Source organism: Megalopta genalis, chromosome 6 (assembly GCF_051020955.1).
Source record: "Megalopta genalis isolate 19385.01 chromosome 6, iyMegGena1_principal, whole genome shotgun sequence".
Taxonomy (NCBI): domain Eukaryota; kingdom Metazoa; phylum Arthropoda; class Insecta; order Hymenoptera; family Halictidae; genus Megalopta; species Megalopta genalis.
In genome coordinates, this window is record NC_135018.1 from 12,737,872 (window position 1) to 12,756,207 (window position 18,336).

Below are 18,336 nucleotides of genomic sequence, written 5' to 3' on the forward strand. Positions count from 1 at the left end.
TATAAAATCGAAAGAGCCGTTCACATGGAGTGATTGCGAACAGTCGATCGATTTCGGCTAACTCATAATCAAGCCCGAATTATCGAGGCTCGGAATTACCATGATTTCGGTGCGTCCTTGTCCAGCACATCCGGCTATCGGAGCACCCGCGTCGACTTTTAATTACGCGCCGATTTCGTCCCCCTCTCGCTTTCGTTTAGGTCCCACAACGTTAAATAACGATCCTGCGAGAGCCCGGGCAAAGGATCGAATCGAAGCCAACCATGCCGAAACTTTGCCCAGACTCCTCGAGACACCCCTTTTTCGTCTAGTTGAGTCAAATCGACCGAACATGTTCATCGGCCCCTGTAATCGAGACACGAATCTTCCGGTCCCCGCAGGTGAAACGCGCGTTACAGAATTTTTAGAGCCACCGGACTGCGACTAGTCGCCCAGAAAGCCGTGATTAATTCGATCCGCTTCGATCCCATCACCAAAGTCAGCAACCCGAACGTCATGTTTCTATCGTGCTAATAGACGAACTTTAAACGTTTTCAATTCCCGGAGACAACTCCTCGCCATCGTGTATTCTTGTTTCTGCTTAGATCTATGGAACACCGATCGTGGCTTCATTCGAGGCTTCGACATTCAATTTCATCGCGTAATCTTAACACCAAACCTAGTGAGTCGGTCAAACTGATCGGTTTCATATTTTTCATTTTAAAATTGCTGAAACTGTAAAGAATCTTTCACAGAAAATAATCGAATCAATATAATATAATAGTATTATATAAATATATATAATAATCAATATATATATATCATTCTTATATATATATATCAATATATAAGAATGAATATATATATATATAATAGTATTATATATATTATATAATATAATAGTATTATAGTCTTATTATAAATATTGAATAATAACAAATCAATTTAATTTCACAAACAAAACATTTTCTAACGTAGGATTATATTATTTCTGTAATCATTCAATATAAACTTCAGTGTTTAACATACAGGATATCCGTTTTATCTGGAAATCCAGAATATCTGGGAAGCTACGAAAGATAGCAAAAAATGTTCTTACAAAAGTTGTTTTTAATTCTGATGCAGCCTATGCAAAATTTCCGGGACTTGTTTTAACCCTGATAAATACGTAAAAACACACATATTTGCACATTGCAAACCTATACATGTTTACGTTTGAAAGAAAACACGCACAGACTTTTAGCGGTATCTAATATCGCATGCAGACTAATAACGACATTGAATAGTAAGCGGCAGGAGTAAGTGGGACAAAACTGTGCAAAAAAAAAACGAAAGCATCAAGACAAAAGTTTAAATAAGTTAACTGTGAACGGCCCTTAGCCACTTCTCCGTAAATCTACGAGATGTATTTGTGGACTCCACCTTAAACTGAGCCACATGGCTGTACGCATATACTTTCTAATTATATAGTATCTAGTCGGCATCAGCTGTGCTCGTTGCCTGACCGAGAAACTCGCGAGGACATCGAGGAAGGCGGATGAAACCGAGGGAAACGTGATTCGCAAATATCCTGCGGACTAATGAAAAATCTTCACGCACGTGCACTTGATTCTAGTTATCACAAAAACTCTACTAAATACAACTCGTGGTAGAACTAGGCTCACTATCACTACGGGAAAGTATTTTATTCAGATATGATATCTCTAGTTCATGTTCGGAATACTACAAAAATTTTGAATGGTCGAAATAAGAAAATTTCCAACAGCAAATAAACTCACAAATAATGTTTTTACTTAGAAGTTCAAGACATTTTTGATTAACGACTGTGTTTAACGACTTGCAAGACTTTATCCTTTATCAGTGATCCCATAAACATGACAAAAATTGGTAATAATTAAAGTGCATAATTCAGCCTTTAATAATTAAACTCCATAAAGAGATATGGAAAATAAAAATTATCTGAGTCAATTGGAGGACATAGGAACGAAGCACGATTTTCTTTAATATTTTGAATACATTCGAATTAATGAATTGATATAAAAATTAAATGTATAAATTACAATTCAATGGATAAAGTCTTAATACGAACTCAGTTGGGTTATTGTTAGTTACATGAAAATAAATTCATACCGTCACAATATTCTCGTAACTTGCTTATACAAATTATTATTTACCTCGGTTTCGATGTACAAAAATGGCGCAAAGTTCTGTGTTTCGAGAACTCGAAACTGCTTGAGTTTCGAGGAGTTTCGAGGTTTGGAAATTTGGAATGTCTGATTTTTAGTTATCGACATGAGAAGATTAATCACTGAACTGCGAATCTTAATGCAAAATAAAAATTTCTTGCATCAATTGTAAGAAAAGAAAGGAGCGGGGAAGAAAATTGGAACGTTCGCGTCTGAAAAAACGAAGTCTCGAAAAGAAAGCGAGCCGTGCGATGGATAATAACGTGAAAGTTAGTATGGTCGGCCCGATGAAACCGCGGCCGGCGATGTTTGCAAAAAGGATGATAGATACGAGCGTAGAATGCGATTGCACGGGACTAGCAGCGTGCAATAGCAGCGCGCTGTTCACCGGCTACGCATGCAGCTTCTGTTCGCCACGCGAACATCCGATGCACTTTCCTATTTTTGTGCCGAGCGGTGACCGGCTGATTTCGATAACGGTATACGCAATTATTCCATCAACATTGTTATCCATCCGGCCGAGCTACCCGCGAAGACAGGCAAATTGGGTTCCACGGAACGGACAATTCGCGGGCGAGCTCCCCTTTTTCTCTTTCTAGACGTTCTCTTTGCCTGCAGGCTGAATTATCCTGCTATTGGTAATAAAGAACCAAACGTGCTACTTCGGCACAACGATACCAGAGTGCTGCGAATTCGAGTCCAGTGAAATTTAGTCACACCTTGATTGCCAATTCCGCAATGCCAAAGCAATATATTTAATCCTTTGCCGTGCCATTTTCTTCACAGTTATTCATTAGAACTGTTTCAATTGCAATAATTTCGTAGAAGGGAAAGGAAATTTATATTCATTGTATCCCTATATTTAGGTTAATGTAATACTTTTAATAATTTTTTTAACAAGAGAACCGAATTGTATACCGACTTAAAAGAACGAGCCTAAATCGTCACAGTACAACAAGGGATTAATGAAATCGAAATTGAAATGTCTGGTTGTCTAGTACAAAGTAGCCAAAGATACACAGACTCTGTTAACGCAAAATGCATTCGTTATTCTTGTTATTGTTATTATTGAAAAAAATTTATATAGTCAAATTTAAAAATGAAAGTTACCTAGAGCCTCTTCAATTGTACATTCGTGTTTTTCCAAAATTTCGATGGTATTGTGCGATAAAGTATTTAAAGCGAAACAATTATGAGGACGAAATGTTAGAAGCAGATCATGCTTATAAATACTTTATATGTGAGATAACATCAAGTACTATCTTTTTGCTCGATTTCCAATCTTGCAATGAACTGGGTGACTATCACGTGGCAGCATTATCTTACATCTAGCAGGAAGTGTCTTCGCAAACAAGTACAAGGACGATTAAAAATAAGCCTTTTTGAATACATCTCACAAACTATTAAATGCCATGCACAAGTTTTAACACGGCTTTTGGTACTCCATTGAAATTGAGGAAAAAATAAAGCGTAAATAAATTAATTTTTACCGACAAACGCCACCAATTAAAAAATGCTTGTGCGAGTAATATACTGTAATCCGAGGTATAATACATTGATATTAGATTTCACACCCAATGTAGTAATACTTAATATCGCCAAAATTCTGCATGTTTTTCGTACGTAAATGTCGTATGCAACTTGCATATTTATCATGCATAAGCCTCCGCAGCTTAATTGTAATGATCTTTCCGAAACAACGATCCTTGCAATTATCTAGGTAGCGTGGAGGTCAAGCAGGATCACTTGCTGTGACTTCGATAGCGTAACCACAGTGATAGGAGGTCAGTTTCGTGTGGATGTTAGAGGTCGGTCACATAAAAACGCGGATCGATTGGCGCTTTCGAGGAGAACAGGTTTTTCATAGTTCGCCGTTTCCTAGTTTGTATAACGCCGCTCCTGTTCCGCGCATAATACTCGCATAGAAACCGCCAACACGATGCGCCTATCATCGCTGCAAACCCGTGAGAAAGGACACGGAAGATCGACGATCGCTTGTAAACATCGAGAAGAGTCATGGAAATTTTCGCACGACCCTGATATTTTACGAGCCGGCTCTGAACGCGCGAACGCTGTACCGCGCCCACATATATTAGGTTACGGAAGAACTTGCGGATTTGAAGTATCAATTTCGAAACATTCGAACTGCTTTGAATCGCGACAGCGGAACCACGGTTATTCAAACGAATGAAGAATAATATGGCTGTTCGGATAATGGAATAATCGAGGTCACACTACTACGTTATACTATTGAACTGACAAAAAATATACATTGCTTCTGGAACGAGAAACTGCAGTGGCTCGCGAAAGTGTTCGAACACCTTTTCAAATAACTTTTTTTTTCAAATTTGACTAAACGACTTGAATTTTTCTGAGATATTGGAAGAACTGGTTTACCAATGTGTTAAAAAATATTTGCGCCAAAGTTGTAATTGGCTGGAGTGGCAAGAAAGAACTTTACTCAACTATTTCGTTAGCTTTGAAATATGTTGTCAAGGACACGTCTTTAATTATTTATAGCATACAGTCAGTTGGTATAAAATCTTTTAACACTTAAAATATCGTTTGGACAACTATAGCAATTGGTACACATGAGACGTAATTGGAACTGAAATATGACTATTCCTTTGAAGTTGATAATTTAAAATCACGATTATTGTTTCACCAACAAGATATAAAAACTGACTAAAAAAGGGTCGCTCTCTTGTCTCGAATACTACGTCACATTGGAACACATTAACAGCGCGTAAATATTCTTACGTATTCGTAATTCATGTATTCGTTTGATTCGTCACCACTAATTACGAATGGAAACCGTAGACGTGGTTCGGCCTTCAACGATTCATTATCTTCTTTAAATCGTTCGGCCCTTTTTCAGACTGTTCTTTCATTTAACAGAACCATTGTGACAAAATAAAGAATCGGTCCATTTCAGACTGCACATTCTCTACATTTAGTTTCTTCGAGGACGTTTTTCGAAACTAACTGCAACGAATGTTGACCAAAAAATACACGCCCAATATTTCTTCGAGGTCCATATCACGCTGAAAGCGCACCGGCGAGTGTCATTTGATTGACGTTCCTTGTTAGTGTGCTCGACGAATTGACTTGCAAAAACTGTATCTGCCGAAAATATGGAACGCCACTGACATGGCACTCGACAGTCATTTGCGAAGTCTCTCTACTATACTCTCCAATAGCTTTCTAGCTTGGGTAACGTGGCACACAAATAAATCAATAGCAAGGAACAGTGAAATATGAAAAAAAAAATGGGAACAGTGAAAGTGAGGGCCACCCAATAACCTTAACAAATAATGGGAAAGTAATAAATCTGTGAATATATCTCCCTTTAACGCGATACTTTGGACTATAAAGTCTAACTGCCTTCGATATGTCAGGAGTAAACACGTTTATTGATGCAATAAAACATAGGAAAACCTGCCTATGCTAAAGCTGTGAAATACGGCTGAATGGCTTCTATTAGGATACTTACAAAATACGTAGATAGAATAATTATGTAAATGTCACGTGTTTAGGCATATGCCTTTGCTGATAGAATAATTAAGAAGGTGGTACAATTTGCATAATATCAACTCAGAATTGCCGTTGTAAATTGCATATGGAGCTTATTTTTTAATCGTCCGTCTTGGCTGAGATGAAGAAGCTATGAAAAGGATTTGTAGCATTTTCTTACGTGTCATCCAGCAAACTGATGTTTCCATCTTCTCTAAGAAAAGAAAAACTGGAGTCGTATTTACTATTCAGTTGGACTCGTTTCTGCTCGTCGAACTTTATCGTTCCGGATCCTCGAAGACAGATGACTTCTGTCGAGATTCCGTAGCGGCAAGAAATTTGCACGAAAAGCAACAGGAGGAGCAACAAAATTGCAGGAAGTTTAACTTCGTTAAAAGCCTAGGCTTCGGAAGTTCAGCCGTCGGTATTTCGGGGTTGTCGCGAGCACGAACGTTGGCTAACGAGCCATATTCCGTGCTCTCGTCGCCATTAAACGCCTTACTTAATGTTAGCAAGGTTCCAACCGGCAAGCACGATCTGAATCTTGGAAAAGTCGCCAGCACGAGTTCGCGATGCTCGCCTCTTGCTGAATAAGCGGCGGGACTCGCGTGTAACGACTCCAATAACACCGGCCAAATAAATTAAATGTTTCATGCACTCCACAAAACAACAGGTAATTTTTATAAATTGCGAACTGCACATAAATCTTCGGATTTCGAAAGAACATAGAATCACATAGGTAGACAAATCAGAAATGCTTTTGTTTCAGTTTTCTACTTTCATTAATCTTAGAATGAGTTACGCGCGATACAGAACGAAATCCTAATAATTCAAATACTATTTATTATTTTCAAAATAGAAGAAAAACCAAAAACTCAATACAAATTTGTAAAAAGAAATTGTTTTCATTCCTTTATAAAGTACGGCATGAGTTAGAAGGATACGAGAAACTTCAATGTTTTAGTATTTATTTACAAAATTGCAAACAAATTAAAAATTTTGTGGGCTCGTCGGTAAATAAGAGGGTTGTTCTAGAGTTAAAAGTGAGGTGTTGGAATAAAATAAAATTATTTGATTTCCGATCAACAATAATGCACATTTCTCTTCGCATGTTTAGCATAGGAATGTCCAAGACTCGATTCAATTAGCCCCTCCGGGAAAATGTGTAAAATATCGGTTTTTACATTTTTTTTAACACTAAATCTATCGACCACTATGAATGATTGACATGTGCTGCTTCATAAGAATAATAAAATTGAATGTACTCAGACACATATTGCAATTATATTACAATTGTCATCGTCGTCTGATTTTTGAAATCTATGGATACAGAATTTGAGTGCACTGAAAAATGAGGCAAATAAAGCTGAGTCAACACTGGATCACAGCAATTCGTCGATTTTAAACCGTCTGACGGTCGATGTTCCGCGACTTATGTGTTAAATGAAACATATGATGGCGAAAAAGCGAGGCAAAATCCTCGACCACAGAGGTCTTCCGCAGCTGATCTGGAATAGATTCAATTTAGCTAAATCCCGACAGAGAGAGCACTGATCGCGTAATCTCTTCATCTAAATGAACCCGCGGCACGAAAATTACCCATTGTAACGGAGGCTATTTTTCTTGCACTTCAAAACCCGGTGTATAATGGAAAGAAATTCGCACGGGCGAAGTGGAGGAGTTTGTTCTATGCGATCATAACGTAGCGTGTATACCGCGCGACTCAAAAGTAGCAACGGGAACGTTCCCGCTGTCTCAAGCTGAGACTTTATACTATTGGGTTGGCAACTAAGTAATTGCCGATTTGTTCAAAGAAATAAAAAATTTTTCTTTACTTGGAACGAAGTTTAATCTGTAATGTATTTTCCATTTTGTTCGATGACCTTTTGCCATCTCTCTGACAACTTGAAAATTCCACGCTCGTAGAAAGTCTGATGCTTTTCGGCCAAAAACTGAGTTAAGTGAGATTTTACAGCGTCGTCATCGTTAAAAGTTTTACCACGAAGGGAGTTGTCCAGGGATCGAAATAAGTGGTAATCCGATGGCGCGAGATCAGGGCTATATGGTGGGTGTAACATCAATTCCCAACGAATATCCATCAATTTTTGCCGAGTGGACAAATACGTGTGTGGCCTAGCATTGTTCTGGTGGAAAATGACACCTTTACGCTTGACCAATTCTGGTCGCTTTTCCTTGACCGCTGTATTCAATTTGTCCAGTTGCTAACATTCGCGGATAATAAAAAATAACATAATAATAATAATAATAATAATAATAATAATAATAATAATAATAATTTTATAATATAACATTTACGGATATCATAAAAATGGGAGTGAGAGACATGTATAACTGAAGTCGGCAATTACTTAGTTGCCAACCCAATAGAAAGGTATTTGTTCTGGAATCGGATCATCCCCTTTGACTTTCATTGCAAACAACACAAACAAATAAATTCGGAGGGCGAAATGATAGCATAGTCATAAAATTTATATTTATAATTAGTGTAAAAAGAAAACATAGATGTTTATATGTTAATATTAATAGTATGTACATCCGCCTTTGTTCTCGATTACCTCAATCATTCGCTTTGGTAATGATTTATATAAACGTTGGATTGTATTTTCAGATAAATTGTTCCATTCCGCGATAATGGATTTTTTTAGCTCCTCTATGCACGGTATCGTCTTCCATTTTTGTAAACCTCTCCTGCAAGCTCTCCCTAACAATTCGCTAAAATATTTCAATCAGGAAAGCATGCAGGCCATGGTAAAGAGATAAATATATTTTCTTGTTCAAAATACGTTTGTATAACTTTTGCATAAAATTTTCAACAGATATATTTCTTATCGGTCATCGTTCCCTTCGAATAGGTGAAAATAGCCTTAACATTGGAGATCTAACTATACAAAATTTAACTATAAAAAAGGTAATGACATTGTTTAAATTATGTGTTTTTGAATGGAGACTTGGAACTGGTACAATGCAAACTAAAACAATTTTCAACGTAAACATATCACTTTATTGATTTCACTTTTTTTGACGTTAAGATCATCCAAAGGTCATAGTATAACAGGTCGTTGAATTCGTATTGACAACGAACTACAATAATATGAAGTAAAAAATAAACCATGCTATTTTAAATAATTAAGGCGACCTCGATTTCATGGAATAAAACATTTTTTCTGAAATTTTTTACATAGCAATCTGTAACTGAACAGAAACTGATTAAATTTTGTTAGGAATATTTTTTTGTCAGACTGTCGGAAGTACCCGAAGAATCGTAACGACAGTTACATGTAACTCCCTGTATAAATAGCATAACTGTAATTCAGCATAACAATAAATAATTATAGCGGATGGTATATGGAAGAAGAAAGGATCAATTGGTACTGTTCATCCGTTAGAGGTGTCGATTTACAACCATAAAATTCGCGACACGCGTGCGTGTATTCCAAGTAAAAGTGCGCATTCGCGCGAACAATCGTACATTGGTCGCGCGAAGAGAAACCGTATCGTATATACCTGGAATTTAAACAATCGGCCGATTGTTATCGGGCGTGACGTCTAATAAATATGCAACGAGAATGCAGCTACACGGCGGCTGCCGGAACAAAAACATCAGAGAGTGCCCCGGAAATTGTTAAATGGCATCGGTAGCTCGGGCACACCGACAGCCTCCAAAAATCTCTGCCTGGAGAGCACACGAGACAAAGGCGAATCAAATTTCAGTGGAAACAATAACATTAACATTTATTACGAACGTCGCGTTGCCCCCCGTCGTGTCTCGCGTTCGATTGGCTGTACATTGCAAACTCATTAAAAAGGAGGAAAAGAAGGAGATAATCAATATCAAGGCCCCCCAACTTTTTGCTCGTTAAACGGAAAACGCGTGTGACAAGATTTTTTTGAATTGCCTCTTATACGAGAAATTAACAACGACTGTACGAGAGTAAACGCAAAATTTTAGAACGCGGTCCGAGTCGTTTCGTGGTTGATGATTTCACGATTGTTCTGATCCCGTTAGCAGATGCAGAAAACAGAAAATAATTTCTTCGAATCAATTATCCTCGAAGCCTGAAAAAGCCTCCACGTTAAAGAAACAAATTAATTCCAGATGTGCTGATTAGAACTGCGTTGATTAGGTAGAATGTCAACTTTTTTACCCCGTTCAATGATCAATGCGTTTCGAATGAGTAGCCCGATGATCCTGTGGCGAAAGGTCACGCAGAGGTCATGAATACATCGTGAGGCGAGTTAACCTTGAAGAGACCTTAATTCAGCCCGCCTAGAAAGTAATTAAATCCGTTACACGATGATCCCTGATGTCTAAAATGAATCACCTACTACAACTAAAAATATCTCCATCGTTGTTATCAACATGAACAGTGGAATTTTAATCATTCATGTTAATTTGATTTATTCTCTATATAAAAATATATTCTATGATTAATAAGCAAAAGCTTAAACGCATTTTATAGCATAATGAAATAAATGGTTTCTTAACGTGTTCAATGTTTCTCGTATTCGTGAACACGAAGACTAAATCTTTTTAGTTTTTATAACACGTGTAACTGAATGTGTATAATGTATGTGTCATTTTGTCATATTTAACTGTTGCCATCTTTTTGAGTTACTTACATATTATTCTATAGTTCACTGAGGTACATAAGTGTTCATTTTCTCACTAGGAAATTCGAATACTTGCATATTTACTTTTTATATGCATTCGAACAATTTTTCGCGAATAATATCGCAGTATTATTAAATTTTATTTAAATATTCATAACTGATGGAAAATGTAGAAAAATTGAACGTCCATGTAAAGGTTAATCGGGACTGCGGATGGCCTATTACTTTGAAGCCTATCAGATAATCGAGAGTTGAAGAGTCATCGCACAAGATTGGAAATTATTTCTGCGCATGTAACTGTTCATTAATAAGCATATAATTTATTTTATTGGCATCGTTTCCATGTTTATTTAATTCCACCAACGAAGGTTCCGATATTTACGACACGTTTTCCGACGTCAGCTTTAATCGTCGTGTTTATTTGTTGGAAAATTGTGAGTCATTGAACACGATGAGTCATCCACGATTAGAACCAGTAATGTTAATAGTAATTATCTTGCTCTCTATTTTGAGCAAATATTACATATAATTCAGTTTTTCCATTATCCCTGAAAGTGTGAAATCATCGATATTTAATTAGGTGAAACTATATAATTTTCAATGCAGTCGAAGCAACTTTCAAATCCCATTTAAAAAACTACTTAACTATTATTGTTCGCTTATTACATATTAAGTTCGAGAGAAATCCCACAAAACTTTGCATGCGCCGCGTTAACGCAAAACAAGCTAGCATAAAGGAACTAGTAAAATTTGTTGTCCGACTAACCTATTAACGCACAAATAATTTCATCTATACACATCATTCCAGAACTGCAGCAATGTTCGAGTTCAAACATGTCGCTTGATTATCACGAATAAAAATAGACGACATTCGATTCTCTTCGAAACATAGTTTTGAATTTAACAATGTACGAACGGTCTCAAACTGTTATTTATTGATTTTAACGTGCCGTTCGGCAGCTTGGATTTTTCGCTTTTCAAATATAAAACACTGTCAAATTGCAGAATCATGCGACCACGCTTTTTTCTAAATTGCTCGTGGCATCGAGACGCTTACAATGAAAATTGGCAGACCGATACACGTGGTCACAGAAAAAGCGAGCCACAAAGCCCTTAAACGTTGGTACTGTCGCAAGTGCCAATAGAGTCCAGATCGCATCTCACATGAACACACATCGTTGAGCAAGACAAGGAGAGAAGATCGAGCGTTTCCGAGTGAAGCGGAACGGAGAGCGTTTTCACGTTCAAAGACGCGAAACCAATCGGCCGTTCGAACCGAACGAAATTTCCAAGGGTCGGTGAGGATCGGAAACGAGCGCTCGGGGCTTCCGGCCACGGCCGGCGAAAAATAGTCTTGCCTGGCGTGTCTCGGTAACTCGAACGAAACCAATTCGCCCGGGACGGGCTTTAATCGCGTTTCAAGCGAGAATAAACGGCCCAACCTCGACGATCCTCTCGCGTGCATCGGTCGGTCGCCCGGCCGACCGGGACTACGCTTGCCCGCGATCAAGTTCAACGACCGTAAATTTTATTTACGAAAATCCAGCAGGCGCTGCCTCTACATAACAGCAGAAGTCTAACCCGTGGCGAAGCGGACTCTGCTGGACAGAGGCGAGTTTAACGCGCCTATCGACCCACCGCGCCGATCATGTATAAAAGGGGGGCCCCACGATCTGCTTAAGCAAACCTAACGGTCTGATACTTCGGTCGCGAGTCGACAGAAAGAACCGTGTAGCATCGATCGCGGCTTCGACGCCAACTGCTTCCAGACCACTCCTTGGCCGTCTAAAAACGGATTATCTTACGACGTTCGACGGCATTATTATATTTACGAAGCTTCGCTCGGTCGTAATGGAATCCTCGCGATCCCATTGTGCGCGGAAACTTCTTGTAATTGAATCCGCGGCAGGCTCAGATCTGCTTATCTTTCCAAGCCGCGAGTCCTGATGCTTGATTCCGAAGATGAAACCGCTTGATTCCGCTAAACCGAAGTTCGGGGGTCGATTAACGAGGGATTAATTACACGCTTTGAATTGTGACGCATTCTGCTGCGACAGTTGTTTCGTGGCAACAGTAATGCACACCTTGTTACGCAGTGAGTCGCGTTGATATTCGATCGCATTTTTAATGAGAATATGTCTGTAGTCGTAAGGCATATCACAATATGTCACAATTACCAAAAATCTACGTTTGTGTATTAATTAAGCTGTCGAGAATATGGGATTTACGTACTGATCAGAACAAAAATCATGACAACAAAGTAATGCAATTTTAAACAACAGTGATACGAAGATTTGGCAATCAGAACAGTTTGACACTAGAACTACCAAGCTCTAAATCGAGCTAATGTATAAGAATAGATTTATTTAAACTTTGTACGATATCTATTACGATGGAAGCTTGAATAAAGCTTTTATAAAAACATTTCTTATAGAAACATTTTTATAACATAAGGAATTGTAAAATAAAAATCAATCATTTTGGCTGGTTTGATAGTTTAGGTGTTAACACGTTGAGCGCGGTACCGATTTTGCTCTGCTTTCAGACGGCAAAACAGCTACGATCCCTCGGTGAGATGTTTGCTTACGAATTATAAACAAAACATTGTGCTGCCAAAACGAAAAGTTCACTGTGAGTCCCCCAAGGACTCACATGATGCCGACTCGACGGAAAGTTCACCATCAGTCCTTGGAGATGGAGGCGGAGACTGATACCGCGCTCAACGTGTTAAGCGACAATATCTCGAAAGTGCGAACATGTTGTTCGTATCCTTGCAACTGCAGCCATATGGATTTAGATATTAGAAAAGACACGAGCTATTTTTAGAAATTAGGAAGGTTGATTTACTAGAGGGCGTTTAGAAAACTATATTGAAAGATGTGTTTTGGAAAACTTGTAACTCGTGGGAGGAAAGATCAAAGCAAAAATTTAGGTATCGATAAATGTAAGAAAAGAAGTCTAAAATCATGAAACAGTATGATTTTTATCATCTTCAATCATTTGTACTAGTATTTTCCCTACAACTAAGTTTTTGAACAAACATATTTATATTATTTTAAACATATTTGTCTTCCAAACCCCTCGAAATGTGCGATCTCGTTTCGTTTCGAATTGTCTATAAATCAGTGAAGATTGAATTTGTCATTGTCATTAAGTAACTGTTCCAAATTCGGATAATGGAGGATCAACTGTACACTTCCTGAACGTAAAAACATGCTCCATGAAAACGACGACTTCGCGGAACAATCATTTCTTTATACTGGCGTACATAATTATAGTCTATCCAGCTTGAATAGTCCCGAGACTATATTTATTCGAGGCCTTCGATAATGCAAAATTGAATCATTATTGATAGGTGTATTTTAACTGATAAAGTTGAAGTGGAACACTTCCATTGAAGTCCACTTACCAATACACGATCATCCGATTATGCGAGTTCATTTCTGACATTGGAATAACCATAACGCGCAACCTTGAAGTACGATTCACTTAATCCTTATACAGCCTGCACGATCATTCTTGCTTTTTACTATCAATTTCAGATTCGTTTGAGTGATCAGATACCCAAGATTTCATTTGCAGTGTCCGCACTGAGATATACATATACAGAACGAGTCTCGTAACATGACGACCTCAAATAACTCGTAACATATTTGTTGTACGAAAAAATGTTTCAGATAGAAGTTGCATGGCTTCTAGGGGAATATACAGTATTCTAATCAGTTTTATATTATTTTACTTTTTTATAAAGACATAAAGATCACCCTCAATTTTTTAAATGGTATAGTTAATATTTCTTCTCGAATTCGAATAGAACGTTGAATTTTACATAAAAAAAGTATTACACAAAACGGGGTCTAAGATACATAGTTATTGATATATTAGAGAAAATAAATTACATGAAACAACTTAATTCGAGTCGAGATGTTTTTGCATCGAATGCCTCGATATTGAGGTCGCCCGAACTAGCTTTTTCTAATTTTTTGAGACTGCATCGTAACAAACGTGCAATACAAGACGCCCCGAAGTAATACGAACGAAGGCGATTTCGTTAAGATCGATGAATCAATTGCCTCGGCATTTGTATCGGATGTCGAACAACGTCGGTGGCGGCTAGTCGAGCCCGAGCGGACAACGATAATTTCTATAAATAAAGCCAGACAATAGCCGTCGCCTCGGATTGAGAAACACTGGTGGTGCGGCGGCTGCTCGCAGACTGCGAGGCGCACAACGGGCATTCGCGCAATACTGTGTCATTCGAGATTGAATAATCGCGTTTCGCGATATAAAAAACACGATTGATACGATAGCGCGCGCGGTATCCGCAGGCTCGATAACCGATAACGCGTTTGATAACCGGAGACCGTCTCGCTTCGATTAGCAGACCGGCGATCGAATCGCGGAATCGATCGCGGCAGGTTTCGTTCGCCGATCGAGGACAATTCCAGGTTCGTTTATCTCACGGCGATCCCATTCCACGCCCCGAAGATCACGAGTTTCCCGGCTACCTTCTTTATTGTTAGACGCATTAAGCCGCGCAACAACCGTAATTACCATTTATTTGCATCGAGAGTAATGATTTAATGACAGCGTCCTGGCAACGCCCGGTTCGTCAACAGTGCGCTTCGACAGAACGAGCAGAATGAAAAAGCAAACGAAAAGAATTGCGGGGCGCGCCGGCACGCGTGGTTATCGAGTTTCGCAAAACGAGAGAGGCGCGTACCGGAAGACACGATTAAAAAATTAATAGAGACCGTTGTAATTAGACTGCGGGACGTTCGCGTCAGCGAAACGCGAACGGATACGCCGAGTGCGATAAGGGACTAGTGTGCGAACGAAATGGTTCTCCGAACTGGGTGACTACAGAATGAACATGAATTTCTCCGATTATTATCATTTTTTGGACAATCCTCTATTCAAAATCTTGGTAACCTTTTTATCTTGTGATTTCTCTCACACTGATGCTAATTGGATCTTCTTTGTTATTAAGCCCATGCTTGATTTTGTTCATTGTTCTAGGCTTTACAAAGATTTAAAAAGAATCCTGGGATACTTGCTGTTATTTTTTGTGAGGCAACCAGGTAGCCAGACCTTTCCACTGCGAAGATAACAATTTCGCCTAGGTACTTAACCTTTTAATTGTGGACGTTGTGTATACAGGTCGTAAGGATGTGGTAATTTTACATTTTACAACAGAAATAATTCTCCTACGATTTAGGTTAAAATACTTGTGAGACATATTCATAAATTTCGCAGATTTTAAAATAATTCTAGAACAACTTGCCGAAAGAAACTGCACTCTGTGCGATCGTTAAAACGCATACAAAATTGATCTTAAAAATAGATCGACGCAACAAACTGGTTAAAGACCCAGGTTACCGGCGGAGGATGAATGATCTTTTAGAAGGAACAATTAACATTTACTATACAAACGCTCTAAAAGCTATTTGTACACTAAGTTTTCAATTTTCGACAAATTGTCGATATCCAAACTGTCATAATTTCGTGAAAACGAGCTACACAACGATAAACCTGAACTCGGTTGAAAGCTTCGAAGCTCTACTTTCACAATTTAGCGTTCAACTTTTCCAGAGATGCTTTTATACGATATCTGCGGCAGCAAGGAAGAACGCCGCAAGTCACATGTTTTTACTTCCGAGATATTGTCGCTTAAAATTCTGACCACTAATGCTTCGTCAAACTGCAGAATTTTTTTCAATCTATAGAATTTGTTTTCGCGATGTTTTTCTTGGTAAATACGTAAATTCTATTATATGCTACAGTTCAATTAATGCATTAACTTAAATTTTTTGAAATTGTGACTTGCGACGTTTATCTTTATAGCTACAAATACAGCGAGTAAAACCAGAAGTTTATTTGGAAAAGCCACAAATTTCTTTTTTATTACTAAAATCTCTTGGTTTTAAGCGTCTGAAGCCGTAACTAGTCAGACGAAAAATCAAAGTGATTCGAACTATGTACTTACGTACACGAACCGATTCGCGCGAATACGGATAGATAAAACACATACAATTTAATCGCTTTCGTTAATTGAATGGAAACCTCGAATAAAAGAATCCATGTTATAGCACTGACCTTTATTCGATGTTTCAATGAAATTTTCAAGCGTCTGATTTGTTTGTTCAATGAAATCGTATTCGAAAGCGGGAGCTTTAATAAAGCTGAACGACGTAACACCGTAGAAAACCATGTATTCAATCAGACCCGTGGTGTTCTCAAAGAGCTTCCACATGAATTATTATCATAAATCAATTTAGAGTAGCCCATTACAATTTAAATGCATTGCTCGCTCGCGTAGGAATCGTTAATGATCCAAAACGTGTATGCGGTAATGAAATTCATTGTATTAATCGTGCTGCTTGGCAGTACTGGCTTTATAAAGCACAGCGCGCTAAGTTCATTAGTCAGCTACAAGAATACGAGCTTCAGTTGCCTTCGATTATGTAATTATTAATCGACGAATCAAATAATAGAGCTCGTTTCTGTATTTCTGCTCCTTTCAAAGAGTTTAACGTACACATCGTCAATAATTAAGTTACTTCTGACATGTATAACTGAAACAAACCTTATATGTGTATTTCATGAAAACACCAACAATCAGGTTAGTCGGCAAAGTCTTCAAAGTTAATAAAGTCTGCAAAATCTACCTGGTAGCAGGAATTTTCCTCAAACTTCCGTCACGATTTGGAAAAAGATTAATAATTACATAAACATTTTGGATAGCGTAGTTTTTCTACAGCTATTCCTCCTAGAATCGGCGTAGCTTTTAAAATTATTATTCAAACTCAATATCCGTACATAAACATTTTGGATAGCGTAGTTTTTCTACAGCTATTCCTCCTAGAATCGGCGTAGCTTTTAAAATTATTATTCAAACTCAATATCCGTACATAAACATTTTGGATAGCGTAGTTTTTCTACAGCTATTCCTCCTAGAATCGGCGTAGCTTTTAAAATTATTATTCAAACTCAGTATCCGTACATAAACATTTTGGATAGCGTAGTTTTTCTACAGCTATTCCTCCTAGAATCGGCGTAGCTTTTAAAATTATTATTCAAACTCAATATCCGTACATAAACATTTTGGATAGCGTAGTTTTTCTACAGCTATTCCTCCTAGAATCGGCGTAGCTTTTAAAATTATTATTCAAACTCAATATCCGTACATAAACATTTTGGATAGCGTAGTTTTTCTACAGCTATTCCTCCTAGAATCGGCGTAGCTTTTAAAATTATTATTCAAACTCAGTATCCGTACATAAACATTTTGGATAGCGTAGTTTTTCTACAGCTATTCCTCCTAGAATCGGCGTAGCTTTTAAAATTATTATTCAAACTCAGTATCCGTACATAAACATTTTGGATAGCGTAGTTTTTCTACAGCTATTCCTCCTAGAATCGGCGTAGCTTTTAAAATTATTATTCAAACTCAATATCCGTACATAAACATTTTGGATAGCGTAGTTTTTCTACAGCTATTCCTCCTAGAATCGGCGTAGCTTTTAAAATTATTGTTCAAACTCAATATCCGTAGCTTACGCGACGACTATATCATGCTACGTTATCTCTTGATTCTGAAGAACACATTTGCACAGCTGAATGGTAGAAAGTAAGAATCGTACTGATAAAACACTCAAATTCAAGTACACATTGCGTGAATCTCAGCACAAACATAACTATATACCACTGTGACGGCTTTCCCGTAACTACCTAATCCGTCTCGATTTGTATACGTATATGTATACCGTCCTTAACCGACCTTTCGATATCCCCGCGTCTAAAGGCGTCAGAGAATAAAACTCTCGACAGTTGCTCTATACTTTCGTATATGTGGTACCCGCCGTGTCTTGCCTAACTGTATGCGGAGTCTAGAGGCTCGAGTCGTACTAGGGCCCCATTATCGGATAACTACTATACTAATCGAATATACTATATATATATAATGTTGAAATTTTAGCCTCGAACAAAAATTAATCTATAGTTTACTTAGTACTAAGATACTAAG

The 18,336-nt window shown here is 38.0% G+C and overlaps 2 protein-coding genes across 4 annotated transcripts in view; one reads left to right on the forward strand and one right to left on the reverse strand.

The window, feature by feature from the left end:
- The window catches only part of Sesn (Sestrin), a 296,174-nt gene that overhangs the window by 267,594 nt on the left and 10,244 nt on the right, over positions 1-18,336 (reverse strand). The gene's annotated exons all lie outside the window — the stretch shown is intronic.
- Positions 1-18,336, forward strand: part of LOC117226248 (organic cation transporter protein) — a 190,695-nt gene that overhangs the window by 44,327 nt on the left and 128,032 nt on the right. The gene's annotated exons all lie outside the window — the stretch shown is intronic.